Source organism: Hyla sarda, chromosome 6 (assembly GCF_029499605.1).
Source record: "Hyla sarda isolate aHylSar1 chromosome 6, aHylSar1.hap1, whole genome shotgun sequence".
NCBI lineage: Eukaryota > Metazoa > Chordata > Amphibia > Anura > Hylidae > Hyla > Hyla sarda.
The window spans coordinates 15759001-15772547 of record NC_079194.1 but is presented as its reverse complement, the minus strand read 5'-3'; positions in this window follow the sequence as shown (position 1 = coordinate 15772547).

Here is a 13547-nt window from a genome sequence, read left to right as displayed (position 1 = left end):
GTGCTACAAAGCTTGGTGTCATCTGCAAAGATAGAAACAGAGCTGTTAATACCATCCTCTATATCATTGATAAATAAATTAAACAACAGCGGGCCCAGTACTGAACCTTGGGGTACACCACTAATAACCGGGGACCAATCAGAGTACGAATCATTGACCACCACTCTCTGGGTACGATCCATGAGCCAGTGTTCAATCCAGTTACAAACTAAAATTTCCAAACCCAAAGACCTTAACTTACCTGTCAGACGTCTATGAGGGACAGTATCAAACGCTTTAGCAAAATCCAGAAACACTATATCCACAGCCATTCCTCTGTCAAGGCTTCTACTCACCTCTTCATAAAAGCAAATTAGATTGGTTTGACAACTTCTATCCTTAGTAAACCCATGCTGGCTATTACTTATAATACAATTATCCCCTATGTATTCCTGTATGTAATCCCTTATAAGTCCTTCAAACAATTTACCCACAATGCACGTTAAACTTACCGGTCTATAGTTTCCTGGGGAAGACCTAGAGCCCTTTTTGAAGATTGGCACCACATTCGCCTTGCGCCAGTCCCTTGGCACAATACCAGACACCAGAGAATCTCTAAATATCATGAACAGGGGTACAGATATTACTGAACTTACCTCTCTAAGAACTCTTGGGTGTAGTCCATCCGGTCCTGGGGATTTGCTTACATTTATATCACTTAACTTACCTTGTACCATCTCTACATTAAGCCAGTTCAGTACATTACATGATGTGTTACCAGCACTGACCTGGCCAATGTCAGCTCCTTCTTCCATAGTGTATACAGAACTAAAGAACCCATTCAGTAGCTCCGCCTTCTCTTGATCGCCTGTGACAACCTCCCCATTATCATTATTAAGGGGTCCTACATGCTCTGTCCTTGGTTTTTTTGCATTTATATATCTAAAAAAATATTTAGGATTAGTTTTGCTTTCTTTGGCCACCTGTCTCTCATTTTGAATTTTTGCTGTTTTTATTACATTTTTACAGATTTTATTAAGCTACTTGTACTGTTTAAATGTTATAGCTGACCCATCAGATTTGTATTTTTTGAAGGCTATTTTTTTGTTGTTTATTGCTCTTTTAACATCATTTGTCAGCCATGTAGGATTTAGTTTTAATCGTTTATATTTGTTCCCCTTTGGTATATATTTAGCTGTATAGTTATTTAGAGTTGATTTAAAGATGTCCCATTTACCTTCTGTATCAGTATTTGACAACACCTCCCCCCAGTCTATGTCCTGTAGTGCAGCCCTCAGCCCAGGGAAATTTGCCTTTTTAAAGTTATATGTTTTTGCCTTCCCCGCCTGTCTTTGTTTTCTACATTTTAAGTCAAAAGTAACTATATTGTGGTCGCTATTACCAAGGTTTTCCCGCACAGTTACATTACCAACCAGCTCTGCGTTGTTGGAAATGATCAGATCCAACAAGGCATCACTTCTTGTTGGGTCCTCCACAAACTGGCCCATAAAATTATCCTGCAATAAATTTAGGAATTGTCGCCCCTTTGTAGTTTTAGCCAACCCCGGACCCCAATCTATATCTGGATAGTTAAAATCTCCCATTATTACCACTGTACCTGCCCAGGCGGCCCTCTCTATTTGTTTATGAAGCCGAACTTCTATCTCTTCAGTGATATTAGGGGGTCTGTAGATTACACCAAATACTATTTTTTCAGTATTTCCCTCCTTTTGTAATTCTACCCACAATGATTCCACATCCTCAGAATCATCACACACTATGGCATCGTTCACACTGACTTTCATACCACTTCTTACATACAGACAGACTCCACCACCTTTTCTGTTCATTCTATCCTTGCGAAACAATGTAAACCCCTGCAGATTGACAGCCCAGTCATGCGAGGAGTCCAGCCATGTCTCAGTGACCCCAACTATATCAATATGTTCCTCCAGTATCAAGGCCTCAAGCTCCCCCATTTTATTTGCTAGGCTTCTGGCATTTGTGAACATACACTTTACATTTCCATCCTTTATGTTATTGGGGTTAATGGGATTCAAGGGTGTAAGTTTTATTTTCCTATGAAGCTTATTCCTATTAACTATTCTAACCCCTCCCTCCGCTCCACCCCCAGGTACATTTATAATTCCCACCTCTCTATCTACACTATCTTCCCCCTCTTTGCTCTAGGTTCCCTCCCCCCAAGTCCCTAGTTTAAACACTCCTCCACCCTTCTAGCCATCTTCTCCCCAAGCAAAGCTGCACCCTCCCCATTGAGGTGCAGCCCGTCCCTACGGTAGAGCCGGTAACCGACAGTGAAGTCAGCCCAGTTCTCCATGAACCCAAACCCTTCCTTCCTACACCAGCTTCTGAGCCACTTGTTTACCTCCCTGATCTCCCGCTGCCTCTCTGGTGCGGCTCGTGGTACTGGTAGTATTTCAGAAAAGACTACCTTGGAGGTCCTTGCCTTAAGCTTGCGGCCTAAGTCCCTGAAATCATTTTTAAGGACACTCCACCTACCTCTTACTTTGTCATTGGTGCCAATATGTACCATGACTGCTGGGTCCTCTCCAGCCCCGCCCAACAACCTGTCAACCCGATCCGCGATGTGCCGAACTTGTGCGCCAGGCAGACAACACACTGTTCGGCGATCCCGGTCTTTGTGACAGATTGACCTGTCTGTCCCCCTAATAATTGAGTCCCCCACCACTAGTACCTGTCTGGCCTGCCCTGTACTCCTCTCTCCCTCCTTACTGGAGCAGACACCCCCCTGGCGGTCAGAGGCGGTATCCTGCTGCAGTTCTGCTAGCTCTGTAATGGCATCCCCCTCATCTGCCAAGCGGGCAAACTTGTTGGGGTGTGCCAGTTCAGGACTAGCCTCCCTGACACTTTTTCCCCTACCCCTCTTTCTAACTGTAACCCAGCTAACTGCCTGACTGTCCTGCAACTCCGTCCCACTGTCCTCCCCCACCTCTATTCCCGAGAGTTCCTGCTCAGTGAGCAGGAGACTCCTCTCCATGTTGTTAATGCTTCTCATTGTTGCCAGTCGCTCCTCTAGATGCAGGATCTGGGCTTCCAAACGGACAACTAGCACACATCTCGCACAACAATATGCACCCTCAAACTGTTGTTCACGGATTGCATACATTGAACAGGATGTACATTGGACTGCATTTTCCAACATGGAGGCCATCTAGTTATGGGGATTTCACAAATGTATAGGAAAAAACAGACAGTCAAAATTACACTTAAAATTTTTTGTAGACCTTGTGGGTTCAAAAATTAACACTCACAGCGATCTCAACCTCCTGCTTTCAAACTCCAGTTTTTGAAATTAAGGCCCCGGACGTTCCTACTAAGAACTTTAAGTGACGCCATCATACCATCGGAGATCGCCACTGACAGGAGGAGACAACACCAAGACTCGGGACAGAGAAAAGAGCAACCCAGGGCACACAAACCAGACAAACGGCAGACACACCAACAAACTGGGCACAAAAACACCCAAAAACAGAGAAACAACAGCATTAAAAAACATTTCCAAAAAAACTCCCTGTCTTACACTAGGAAAACACGTGCAGACCTATACCCTAAACAGTACTAAAAAATTGGGGAAAAGCTATCACTAGCTAAGAATAGCAATCTAGCAACCAGCCCCCCGTACCCACAACCATACAACTATAGGGAACAACCAACCCACCTAAGTCCTGTACCCGTTTAACAGAGAGCCCTAGGGAAACAGGAACCTTGGGAATGCCCTACACAAGAAACCCTCTAACACCTGGACTATCTAAACAGTAAGGAGAGTTATAAGTCCAGCAGGAGCAGAGTTCAGACCGGAGCGCGAGCAGGTGTTGCGGCATCCACACACTGCAGGACATCTGAAGGAGAGGTGGAGAACTTTGTAGACTCACCATTCACTTCTCATTAAAGCATGGCGTACTTCTAACCTTTAGTCCGGAGGCGCTGGCGAAATTCAGTGAATTTCATCCTGTGCTTACAGAGTTCCACCGAGGAGTCCGGAAAAAATGCTACTCTGGCATCGTTGAAAAGAATCTCACCCTTATGGCATACTGCTCTCAGAATAGCATCTCTGTCTTTGAAGTGCAACAATTTTGCCAAGAAGGGTCTAGGAGGGCCTCCAGGCGGAGGAAGCCTGCCCGGGACCCTAAGAACCCTTTACACAGAGAAGTAAGGGAAGAAAGAGTCAGCAGACAGGATTTCCTTAATTGCACAGCAAAAACAAAATAAAACAAAAAAGTATCCAGCACCTAAACCCAATACACGGGAGCACGCTGCTTTGGCAAGTACAAAACATGTAAAAAAAAGAACATGGCAGCAGCACACTTGGTCAACAAATTGGAGGCTCTTAGCGCACTTTTTTATCAAAACGTGTCCCCCCATCCACCACACGGAGGTGGCCTCATATCGAATGGGACCCTAACATTCACTCACCTCAGGCTGGGAGACATGCTGGATCCACTAACAACCTAAAACCACCTCCTCTGAAAATAGGGGAGGGGATGCATGGCTACAGAGGGAGCCACTCCCCCCAAATTGCACAGCAAAAACAAAATAAAACAAAAATGTAGCCAGCATCTAAACCCAATACACGGGTGCATGGTGCTGTGGCAAGTACAAAACATGTAAAAAAAGAAAATGGCAGCAGTCACTTGGTCAACAAAATGGAGGCTCTTAGCGCTCTTTTTGATCAAAACATGTCCCCCCATCCACCATGCTGAGGTGGCCTCATATCGGATGGGACCCTAACATTCACTCACCTAAGGCTGGGCGACATGCTGGATCCACTAACCACCTAAAACCACCTCTTGTGAAAATAGGGGAGGGGATGCACGGCTACAGAGGGAGCCACTCCCCCCAAATTACACAGCAAAAACAAAATAAAACAAAAATGTAGCCAGCACCTAAACCCAATACACGGGTGCACGCTGCTGTGGCAAGTACAAAACATGTTAAAAAGGAAAATGGCAGAAAGCCGCTCCATCTCTGCAATAGAAAGGACAATGGCATCGGGTGTCAGGAGTGACACCTGCTGTGATCTGTCTATTAGTACAGGTACTAATACAGGTTTAATTTTTATACAGAAATCAATTTATGTGGGCAGGCAGGGACCTAAAAATGTAGCCAACAATAATAAAAATGTAGAAAGGGGCCAGTTAAATATAAAAATAATATATTTAAATGTAAAAATAATATATTTTTTAATTTTTTGTTTTAATTTTTTATTAGAAATGTATTTGAATATTGCGTTTAATAAAGTGTGTGTTTCACTTTTTTCTCTATTTTTTAAATTTTTTAGGTAGTACTACTACTCCACACATGGAACAGATTGTTCCATGATGGGAGCTTTAGTACCTGTACTAATAGACAGATCACAGCTGGTGTAACTCCTGACACCCGATGCGATTTTCCTTTCTATGGAAGAGATGGAGCAGCTTTCTCCTGCACTCGCATCTCTGCTCTATACTCCAGCCGTGCAGTGAAGTGAATAGAATTCACATCACTTATTCATATTTCCCGCAGAGAGCTATGATTGGCCAGATGGTTCCAGCCACTCACAGCTCTCTGTGGGAAATGTGAATAATAGGTATTTAAACGGCATATACTCATACTAGAGTGGCACCAGAGAAGAGCGGCAGGCTGCCCACATCTATACATTATACAGGACGATCGCATCGGTTGTCAAAAGTGACAATCGCTGCTATCAGTCTATTAATGCCGGTACTATAGCTCCCAGCATGGAGCAGAGTGTGCTTCATGTTGGGAGCAGTAGTACCTGCAGTTAGGGACAGATCACAGCAGGTGTCACTCCTGACACCCGATGCGATTGTCCTTTCTTTTGCAGAGATTGAGCTGCTTTCTCCTGCGCTTGCATCACTGCACTATACCCAAGCCGGCCAGTGATGTGAATAGAATTCACATCACTTAGGTTATGTTCACATGGCCGTTGTCCCACATTAATATTTTCTCCATTATTGCCTCCTAAACGGACCATTCTACAATGGATGCAAACTGATGCAAAAGGATGCCATTTGGCATCCGTTTGCACAAGTTTTTCATCCGTTAGTATCAGCCTTTGGCAGACTCCTGCAGCCGGAGCTACTACTACTCCCATCATGGAACAGACATCTTTCCATGATGGGGGTAGTAGTTCCCTGGCTTCGGGAGTCTGTAGGTGGCTGGGGAGGCTACATTAGTGTTTGTACTACTAGCCCCATCATGGAACAGAGTCTGTTCCATGTTGGGGGTAGTAGTACATGGGATAAGGGATTGATCAAACTGGGTCTCACTTCTGAGACCCGATGTGATCAGCTGTTATAAAGCAGGGGAGCGAGTGGCATGCTCCACTCCCCTGCGATGTATATACTAATGTGTAAAGCTTCATTTTTAAATCCCACGCCGGGAGCCCTGAATGGCCATTCAGGGCTCCCGGCGGGATTTTGAAGCTACTACTTTGTCTCCCAAATTTATGCCCCCATGCATGTTTATAATAATTAATTGGCCCCAGTGTGTTTATAATAATTCATTGGCCCCAGTGTGTTTATAATAATTCATTGGCCCCAGTGAGTTTATAATAATTCATTGGCCACAGTGTGTTTATAATAATTCATTGGCACCAGTGTGCTTATAATAATGCATTGGCCCCAGTGTGTTTATAATAATTCATTGGCCCCAGTGTGTTTATAATAATTCATTGTCCCCAGTGTGTTTATAATAATTCATTGGCCCCAGTGAGTTTATAATAATTCATTGGCCCTAGTGTGTTTATAATAATTCATTGGCCCCAGTGTGTTTATAATAATGCATTGGCCCCAGTGTGTTTATAATAATTCATTGGCCCCAGTGTGTTTATAATAATGCATTGGCCCCAGTGTGTTTATAATAATTCATTGGCCCCAGTGTGTTTATAATATTTCATTGGCTCCAGTGTGTTTATAATAATTCATTGGCCCCAGTGTGTTTATAATAATTCATTGGCCCCAGTGTGTTTATAATAATTCATTGGCCCCAGTGTGTTTATAATAATTCATTGGCCCCAGTGTGTTTATAATAATTCATTGGCCCCAGTGTGTTTATAATAATTCATTGGCCCCAGTGCGTTTATAATAATTCATTGGCCCCAGTGTGTTTATAATAATGCATTGGCCCCAGTGTGTTTATAATAATTCTTTGGCCCCAGTGTGTTTATAATAATTCATTGGCCCCTGTGTGTTTATAATAATTCATTGGCCCCAGTGAGTTTATAATAATTCATTGGCCCCAGTGTGTTTATAATAATTCATTGGCCCGGTGTGTTTATAATAATTCATTGGCCCCAGTGTGTTTATAATAATTCATTGTCCCCAGTGTGTTTATAATAATTCATTGTCCCCAGTGTGTTTATAATAATTCATTGGACCCAGTGTGTTTATAATAATTCATTGGCCCGGTGTGTTTATAATAATTCATTGGCCCCAGTGTGTTTATAATAATTCATAGGCCCCAGTGTGTATATAATAATTCATTAGCCCCCAGTGTATTTATGATAATTCATTGGCCCCTGTGTGTTTATAATAATTAATTGGCTCCAATGTGTTTATAATAATTCATTGGCCCCAGTGTGTTTATAATAATTCATTTGCCCCAGTGTGTTTATGATAATTAATTGGCCCCTGTGTGTTTATAATAATTAATTGGCCCCGGTGTGTTTATAATAATTCATTGGCCCCAGTGTGTTTATAATAATGCATTGGCCCCAGTGTGTTTATAATAATTCTTTGGCCCCAATGTGTTTATAATAATTCATTGGCCCCAGTGTGTTTATAATAATTCATTGGCCCCAGTGTGTTTATAATAATTCATTGGCCCGGTGTGTTTATAATAATTCATTGGCCCCAGTGTGTTTATAATAATTCATTGGCCCCAGTGTGTTTATAATAATTCATAGGCCCCAGTGTGTTTATAATAATTCATTGTCCCCAGTGTGTTTATAATAATTCATTGGCCCCAGTGTGTTTATAATAATTCATAGGCCCCAGTGTGTATATAATAATTCATTAGCCCCCAGTGTATTTATGATAATTCATTGGCCCCTGTGTGTTTATAATAATTAATTGGCTCCAATGTGTTTATAATAATTCATTGGCCCCAGTGTGTTTATAATAATTCATTTGCCCCAGTGTGTTTATGATAATTAATTGGCCCCTGTGTGTTTATAATAATTAATTGGCCCCGGTGTGTTTATAATTATTCATTGGCCCCAGTGTGTTTATAATAATTCATTGGCCCCAGTGTGTTTATAATAATGCATTGGCCCCAGTGTGTTTATAATAATTCTTTGGCCCCAATGTGTTTATAATAATTCATTGGCCCCAGTGTGTTTATAATAATTCATTGGCCCCAGTGTGTTTATAATAATTCATTGGCCCGGTGTGTTTATAATAATTCATTGGCCCCAGTGTGTTTATAATAATTCATTGGCCCCAGTGTGTTTATAATAATTCATAGGCCCCAGTGTGTTTATAATAATTCATTGGCCCCTGTGTGTTTATAATAATTCATTGGCCCCCAGTGTATTTATGATAATTCATTGGCCCCTGTGTGTTTATAATAATTAATTGGCCCCAATGTGTTTATAATAATTCATTGGCCCCAGTGTGTTTATAGTAATTCTTTGGCCCCAGTGTGTTTATAATAATTCATTGTCCCCAGTGTGTTTATAATAATTCATTGGCCCCAGTGTGTTTATAATAATTCATTGGCCCGGTGTGTTTATAATAATTCATTGGCCCCAGTGTGTTTATAATAATTCATTGGCCCCAGTGTGTTTATAATAATTCATAGGCCCCAGTGTGTTTATAATAATTCATTGGCCCCTGTGTGTTTATAATAATTCATTGGCCCCCAGTGTATTTATGATAATTCATTGACCCCTGTGTGTTTATAATAATTAATTGGCCCCAATGTGTTTATAATAATTCATTGGCCCCAGTGTATATATAATAATGCATTGGCCCCAGTGTGTTTATAATAATTCATTGGCCCCGGTGTGTTTATAATAATTAATTGGCCCCAATGTGTTTATAATAATTCATTTGCCCCAGTGTGTTTATGATAATTAATTGGCCCCAATGTGTTTATAATAATTAATTGGCCCCGGTGTGTTTATAATTATTCATTGGCCCCAGTGTGTTTATAATAATTCATTGGCCCCAGTGTGTTTATAATAATGCATAGTCCCCAGTGTGTTTATAATAATTCATTGACCCTAGTGTGTTTATAATAATTAATTGGCCTCAGTGTGTTTATAATAATTCATTGGCCCCAGTGTGTTTATAATAATTCATTTTCCCCAGTGTGTTTATAATAATAATTGGCCCCAGTGTGTTTATAATAATTCATTGGCCCCAGTGTGTTTATAATAATTCATAGGCCCCAGTGTGTTTATAATAATTCATTGGCCCCTGTGTGTTTATAATAATTCATTGGCCCCAGTGAGTTTATAATAATGCATTGGCCCCAGTGTGTTTATAATAATGCATTGGCCCCAGTGTGTTTATAATAATTCATTGGCCCCAGTGTGTTTATAGTAATTCATTGGCCCCTTTGTGTTTATAATAATTAATTGGCCCCGATGTGTTTATAATAATGAATTGGCACCAATGTGTTTATAATAATTCATTGGCCCCAGTGTGTTTATAATAATTAATTGGCCCCTGTGTGTTTATAATAATTAATTGGCCCCAGTGTGTTTATAATAATTAATTGGCCACAGTGTGTTTATAATAATTAATTGGCCCCAGTGTGTTTATAATAATTAATTGTCCCCTGTGTCTTTATAATAATTAATTGGCCCCGGTGTGTTTATAAAAATTTATTGGCCCCAATGTGTTTATAATAATTCATTGGCCCCAGTGTGTTTATAATAATTAATTGGCCCCTGTGTTATTATAATAATTAATTGGCCCCAGTGTGTTTATAATAATTAATTGGCCCCAGTGTGTTTATAATAATTAATTGGCCCCAGTGTGTTTATAATTATTCATTGGCCCCACTGTTCTTATAATAATTCATTGGCCCCAGTGTGTTTATAATAATTAATTGGCCCCAGTGTGTTTATAATAATTCATTGTCCCAAGTGTGTTTATAATAATTCATTGGCCCCAGTGTGTTTATAATAATTCATTGTCCCCAGTGTGTTTATAATAATTCATTGGCCCCAGTGAGTTTATAATAATTCATTGGCCACAGTGTGTTTATAATAATTCATTGGCCCCAGTGTGTTTATAATAATTCATTGGCCCCAGTGAGTTTATAATAATTCATTGGCCCCAGTGTGTTTATAATAATTCATTGGCCCCAGTGTGTTTATAATAATACATTGGCCCCAGTGTGTTTATAATTCATTGGCCCCAGTGTGTTTATAATAATTCATTGGTCCCAGTGTGTTTATAATAATTCATTGGCCCCAGTGAGTTTATAATAATTCATTGGCCCCAGTGTGTTTATAATAATTCATTGGCCCCAGTGTGTTTATAATAATTCATTGGCCCCTGTGTTTTTATAATAATGCATAGTCCCCAGTGTGTTTATAATAATGCATTGGCCCCAGTGTGTTTATAATAATTAATTGGCCCCAGTGTGTTTATAATAATGCATTGGCCCCAGTGTGTTTATAATAATTCATTGGCCCCAGTGTGTTTATAATAATTAATTGGCCCCAGTGTGTTTATAATAATTAATTGGCCCCAGTGTGTTTATAATAATGCATTGGCCCCAGTGTGTTTATAATAATTAATTGGCCCCAGTGTGTTTATAATAATTAATTGGCCCCTGTGTGTTTATAATAATTCATTGGCCCCAGTGTGTTTATAATAATTAATTGGCCCCTGTGTGTTTATAATAATGCATTGGCCCCAGTGTGTTTATAATAATTCATTGGCCCCAGTGTGTTTATAATAATTAATTGACCCCTGTGTGTTTATAATAATTCATTGGCCCCAGTGTGTTTATAATAATTCATTGGCCCCTGTGTTTTTATAATAATGCATAGTCCCCAGTGTGTTTATAATTATTCATTGGCCCCAGTGTGTTTATAATAATTCATTGGCCCCAGTGTGTTTATAATAATTCATTGGCCCCAGTGTGTTTATAATAATTCATTGGCCCCAGTGTGTTTATAATAATTCTTTGGTCCCAATGTGTTTATAATAATTCATTGGCCCCAGTGTGTTTATAATAATGCATTGGCCCCAGTGTGTTTATAATAATTCATTGGCCCCAGTGTGTTTATAATAATTCATTGGCCCCAGTGTGTTTATAATAATTCATTGGCCCCAGTGTGTTTATAATAATTAATTGTCCCCAGTGTGTTTATAATAATTCATTGGCCCCAGTGTGTTTATAATAATTCATTGGCCCCAGTGTGTTTATAATAATACATTGGCCCCAGTGTGTTTATAATAATTCATTGGCCCCAGTGTGTTTATAATAATTCATTGTCCCCAGTGTGTTTATAATAATTCATTGGCCCCAGTGTGTTTATAATAATTCATTGGCCCCGGTGTGTTTATAATAATTCATTGGCCCCAGTGTGTTTATAATAATTCATTGGCCCCAGTGTGTTTATAATAATTCATAGGCCCCAGTGTGTTTATAATAATTAATTGGCCCCTGTGTGTTTATAATAATTCATTGGCCCGCAGTGTATTTATGATAATTCATTGGCCCCTGTGTGTTTATAATAATTAATTGGCCCCAATGTGTTTATAATAATTCATTGGCCCCAGTGTGTTTATAGTAATTCATTGGCCCCTGTGTGTTTATAATAATTCATTGGCCCCGGTGTGTTTATAATAATTAATTGGCCCCAATGTGTTTATAATAATTCATTTGCCCCAGTGTGTTTATGATAATTAATTGGCCCCTGTGTGTTTATAATAATGCATTGGCCCCAGTGTGTTTATAATAATTCATTGGCCCCAGTGTGTTTATAGTAATTCATTGGCCCCTGTGTGTTTAAAATAATTAATTGGCCCCGGTGTGTTTATAATAATGAATTGGCCCCAATGTGTTTATAATAATTCATTGGCCCCAGTGTGTTTATAATAATTCATTGGCCCCTGTGTGTTTATAATAATTAATTGGCCCCGGTGTGTTTATAATAATTAATTGGCCCCAGTGTGTTTATAATAATTAATTGGCCCCAGTGTGTTTATAATAATTAATTGGCCCCAGTGTGTTTATAATAATTAATTGGGCCCTGTGTGTTTATAATAATTGATTGGCCCCGGTGTGTTTATAATAATTTATTGGCCCCAATGTGTTTATAATAATTCATCGGCCCCAGTGTGTTTATAATAATGCATTGGCCCCAGTGTGTTTATAATAATGCATTGGCCCCAGTATGTTTATAATAATTCATTGGCTCCAGTGTGTTTATAATAATTCATTGTCCCCAGTGTGTTTATAACAATTAATTGGCCCCGGTGTGTTTATAATAATTAATTGGCCCCAGTGTGTTTATAATAATTACCGTATTTATTGGCGTATAACACGCACTTTTTAGGCTAAAATTTTTAGCCTAAAGTCTGTGTGCGTGTTATACGCCGATACACCCCCAGGAAAGGCAGGGGGAGAGAGGCCGTCGCTGCCCGCTTCTCTCCCCCTGCCTTTCCTGGGGTCTAGAGCGCTGCTGCCGGCCCTTCTCTCCCCCTAGCTATCGGCGCCGCTGCCCGTTCTGTCCCCCTGACTATCGGTGCCGGCGCCGATAGCCAGGGGGAGAGAAGCGGCGCCGACAGCCAGGGGGAGAGAAGGGGCAGCGGCACCCATTGCCGGCGCCGCTGCCCCGTTGCCTCCCCCCATCCCCAGTGGCATAATTACCTGAGTCCGGTCTGCGCTGCTCCGCTGCTCCAGGCCTCCGTCGTGCGTCCCCGGCGTCATTGCTATGCGCTGAACGGCGCGGCGCATGACGTCAGAGCGCCGCGCCGTGCATAGCAACGACGCTGGGGACGCACGACGGAGGCCTGGAGCAGCGGAGCAGCGCGGACCGGACTCAGGTAATTATGCCACCGGGGATGGGGGGAGGCAACGGGGCAGCTGCGCCGGCAATGGGTGCCTCTGCCCCTTCTCTCCCCCTGGCTGTCGGCGCCGCTTCTCTCCCCCTGGCTATCGGCGCCGGCACCGATAGTCAGGGGGACAGAACGGGCAGCGGCGCCGATAACCAGGGAGTGAGAAGGGCCGACAGCAGTGCTCTAGACCCCAGGAAAGGCGGGGGAGAGAAGCGGGCAGCGACGGCCTCTCTCCCCCTGCCTTTCCTGGGGGTATATCGGGGTATACACGCGCACACACGCACCCTCATTTTTTCATGGCTATTTGGGTAAAAAACTTTTTTTACCCAAATATCCGTGGTAAAATGAGGGTGCGTGTTATAGGCCGGTGCGTGGCATACCCCGATAAATACGGTAATTGGCCCCAGTGTGTTTATAATTATTCATTGGCCCCACTTTTCTTATAATAATTCATTGGCCCCAGTGTGTTTATAATAATTCATTGGCCCCAGTGTATTT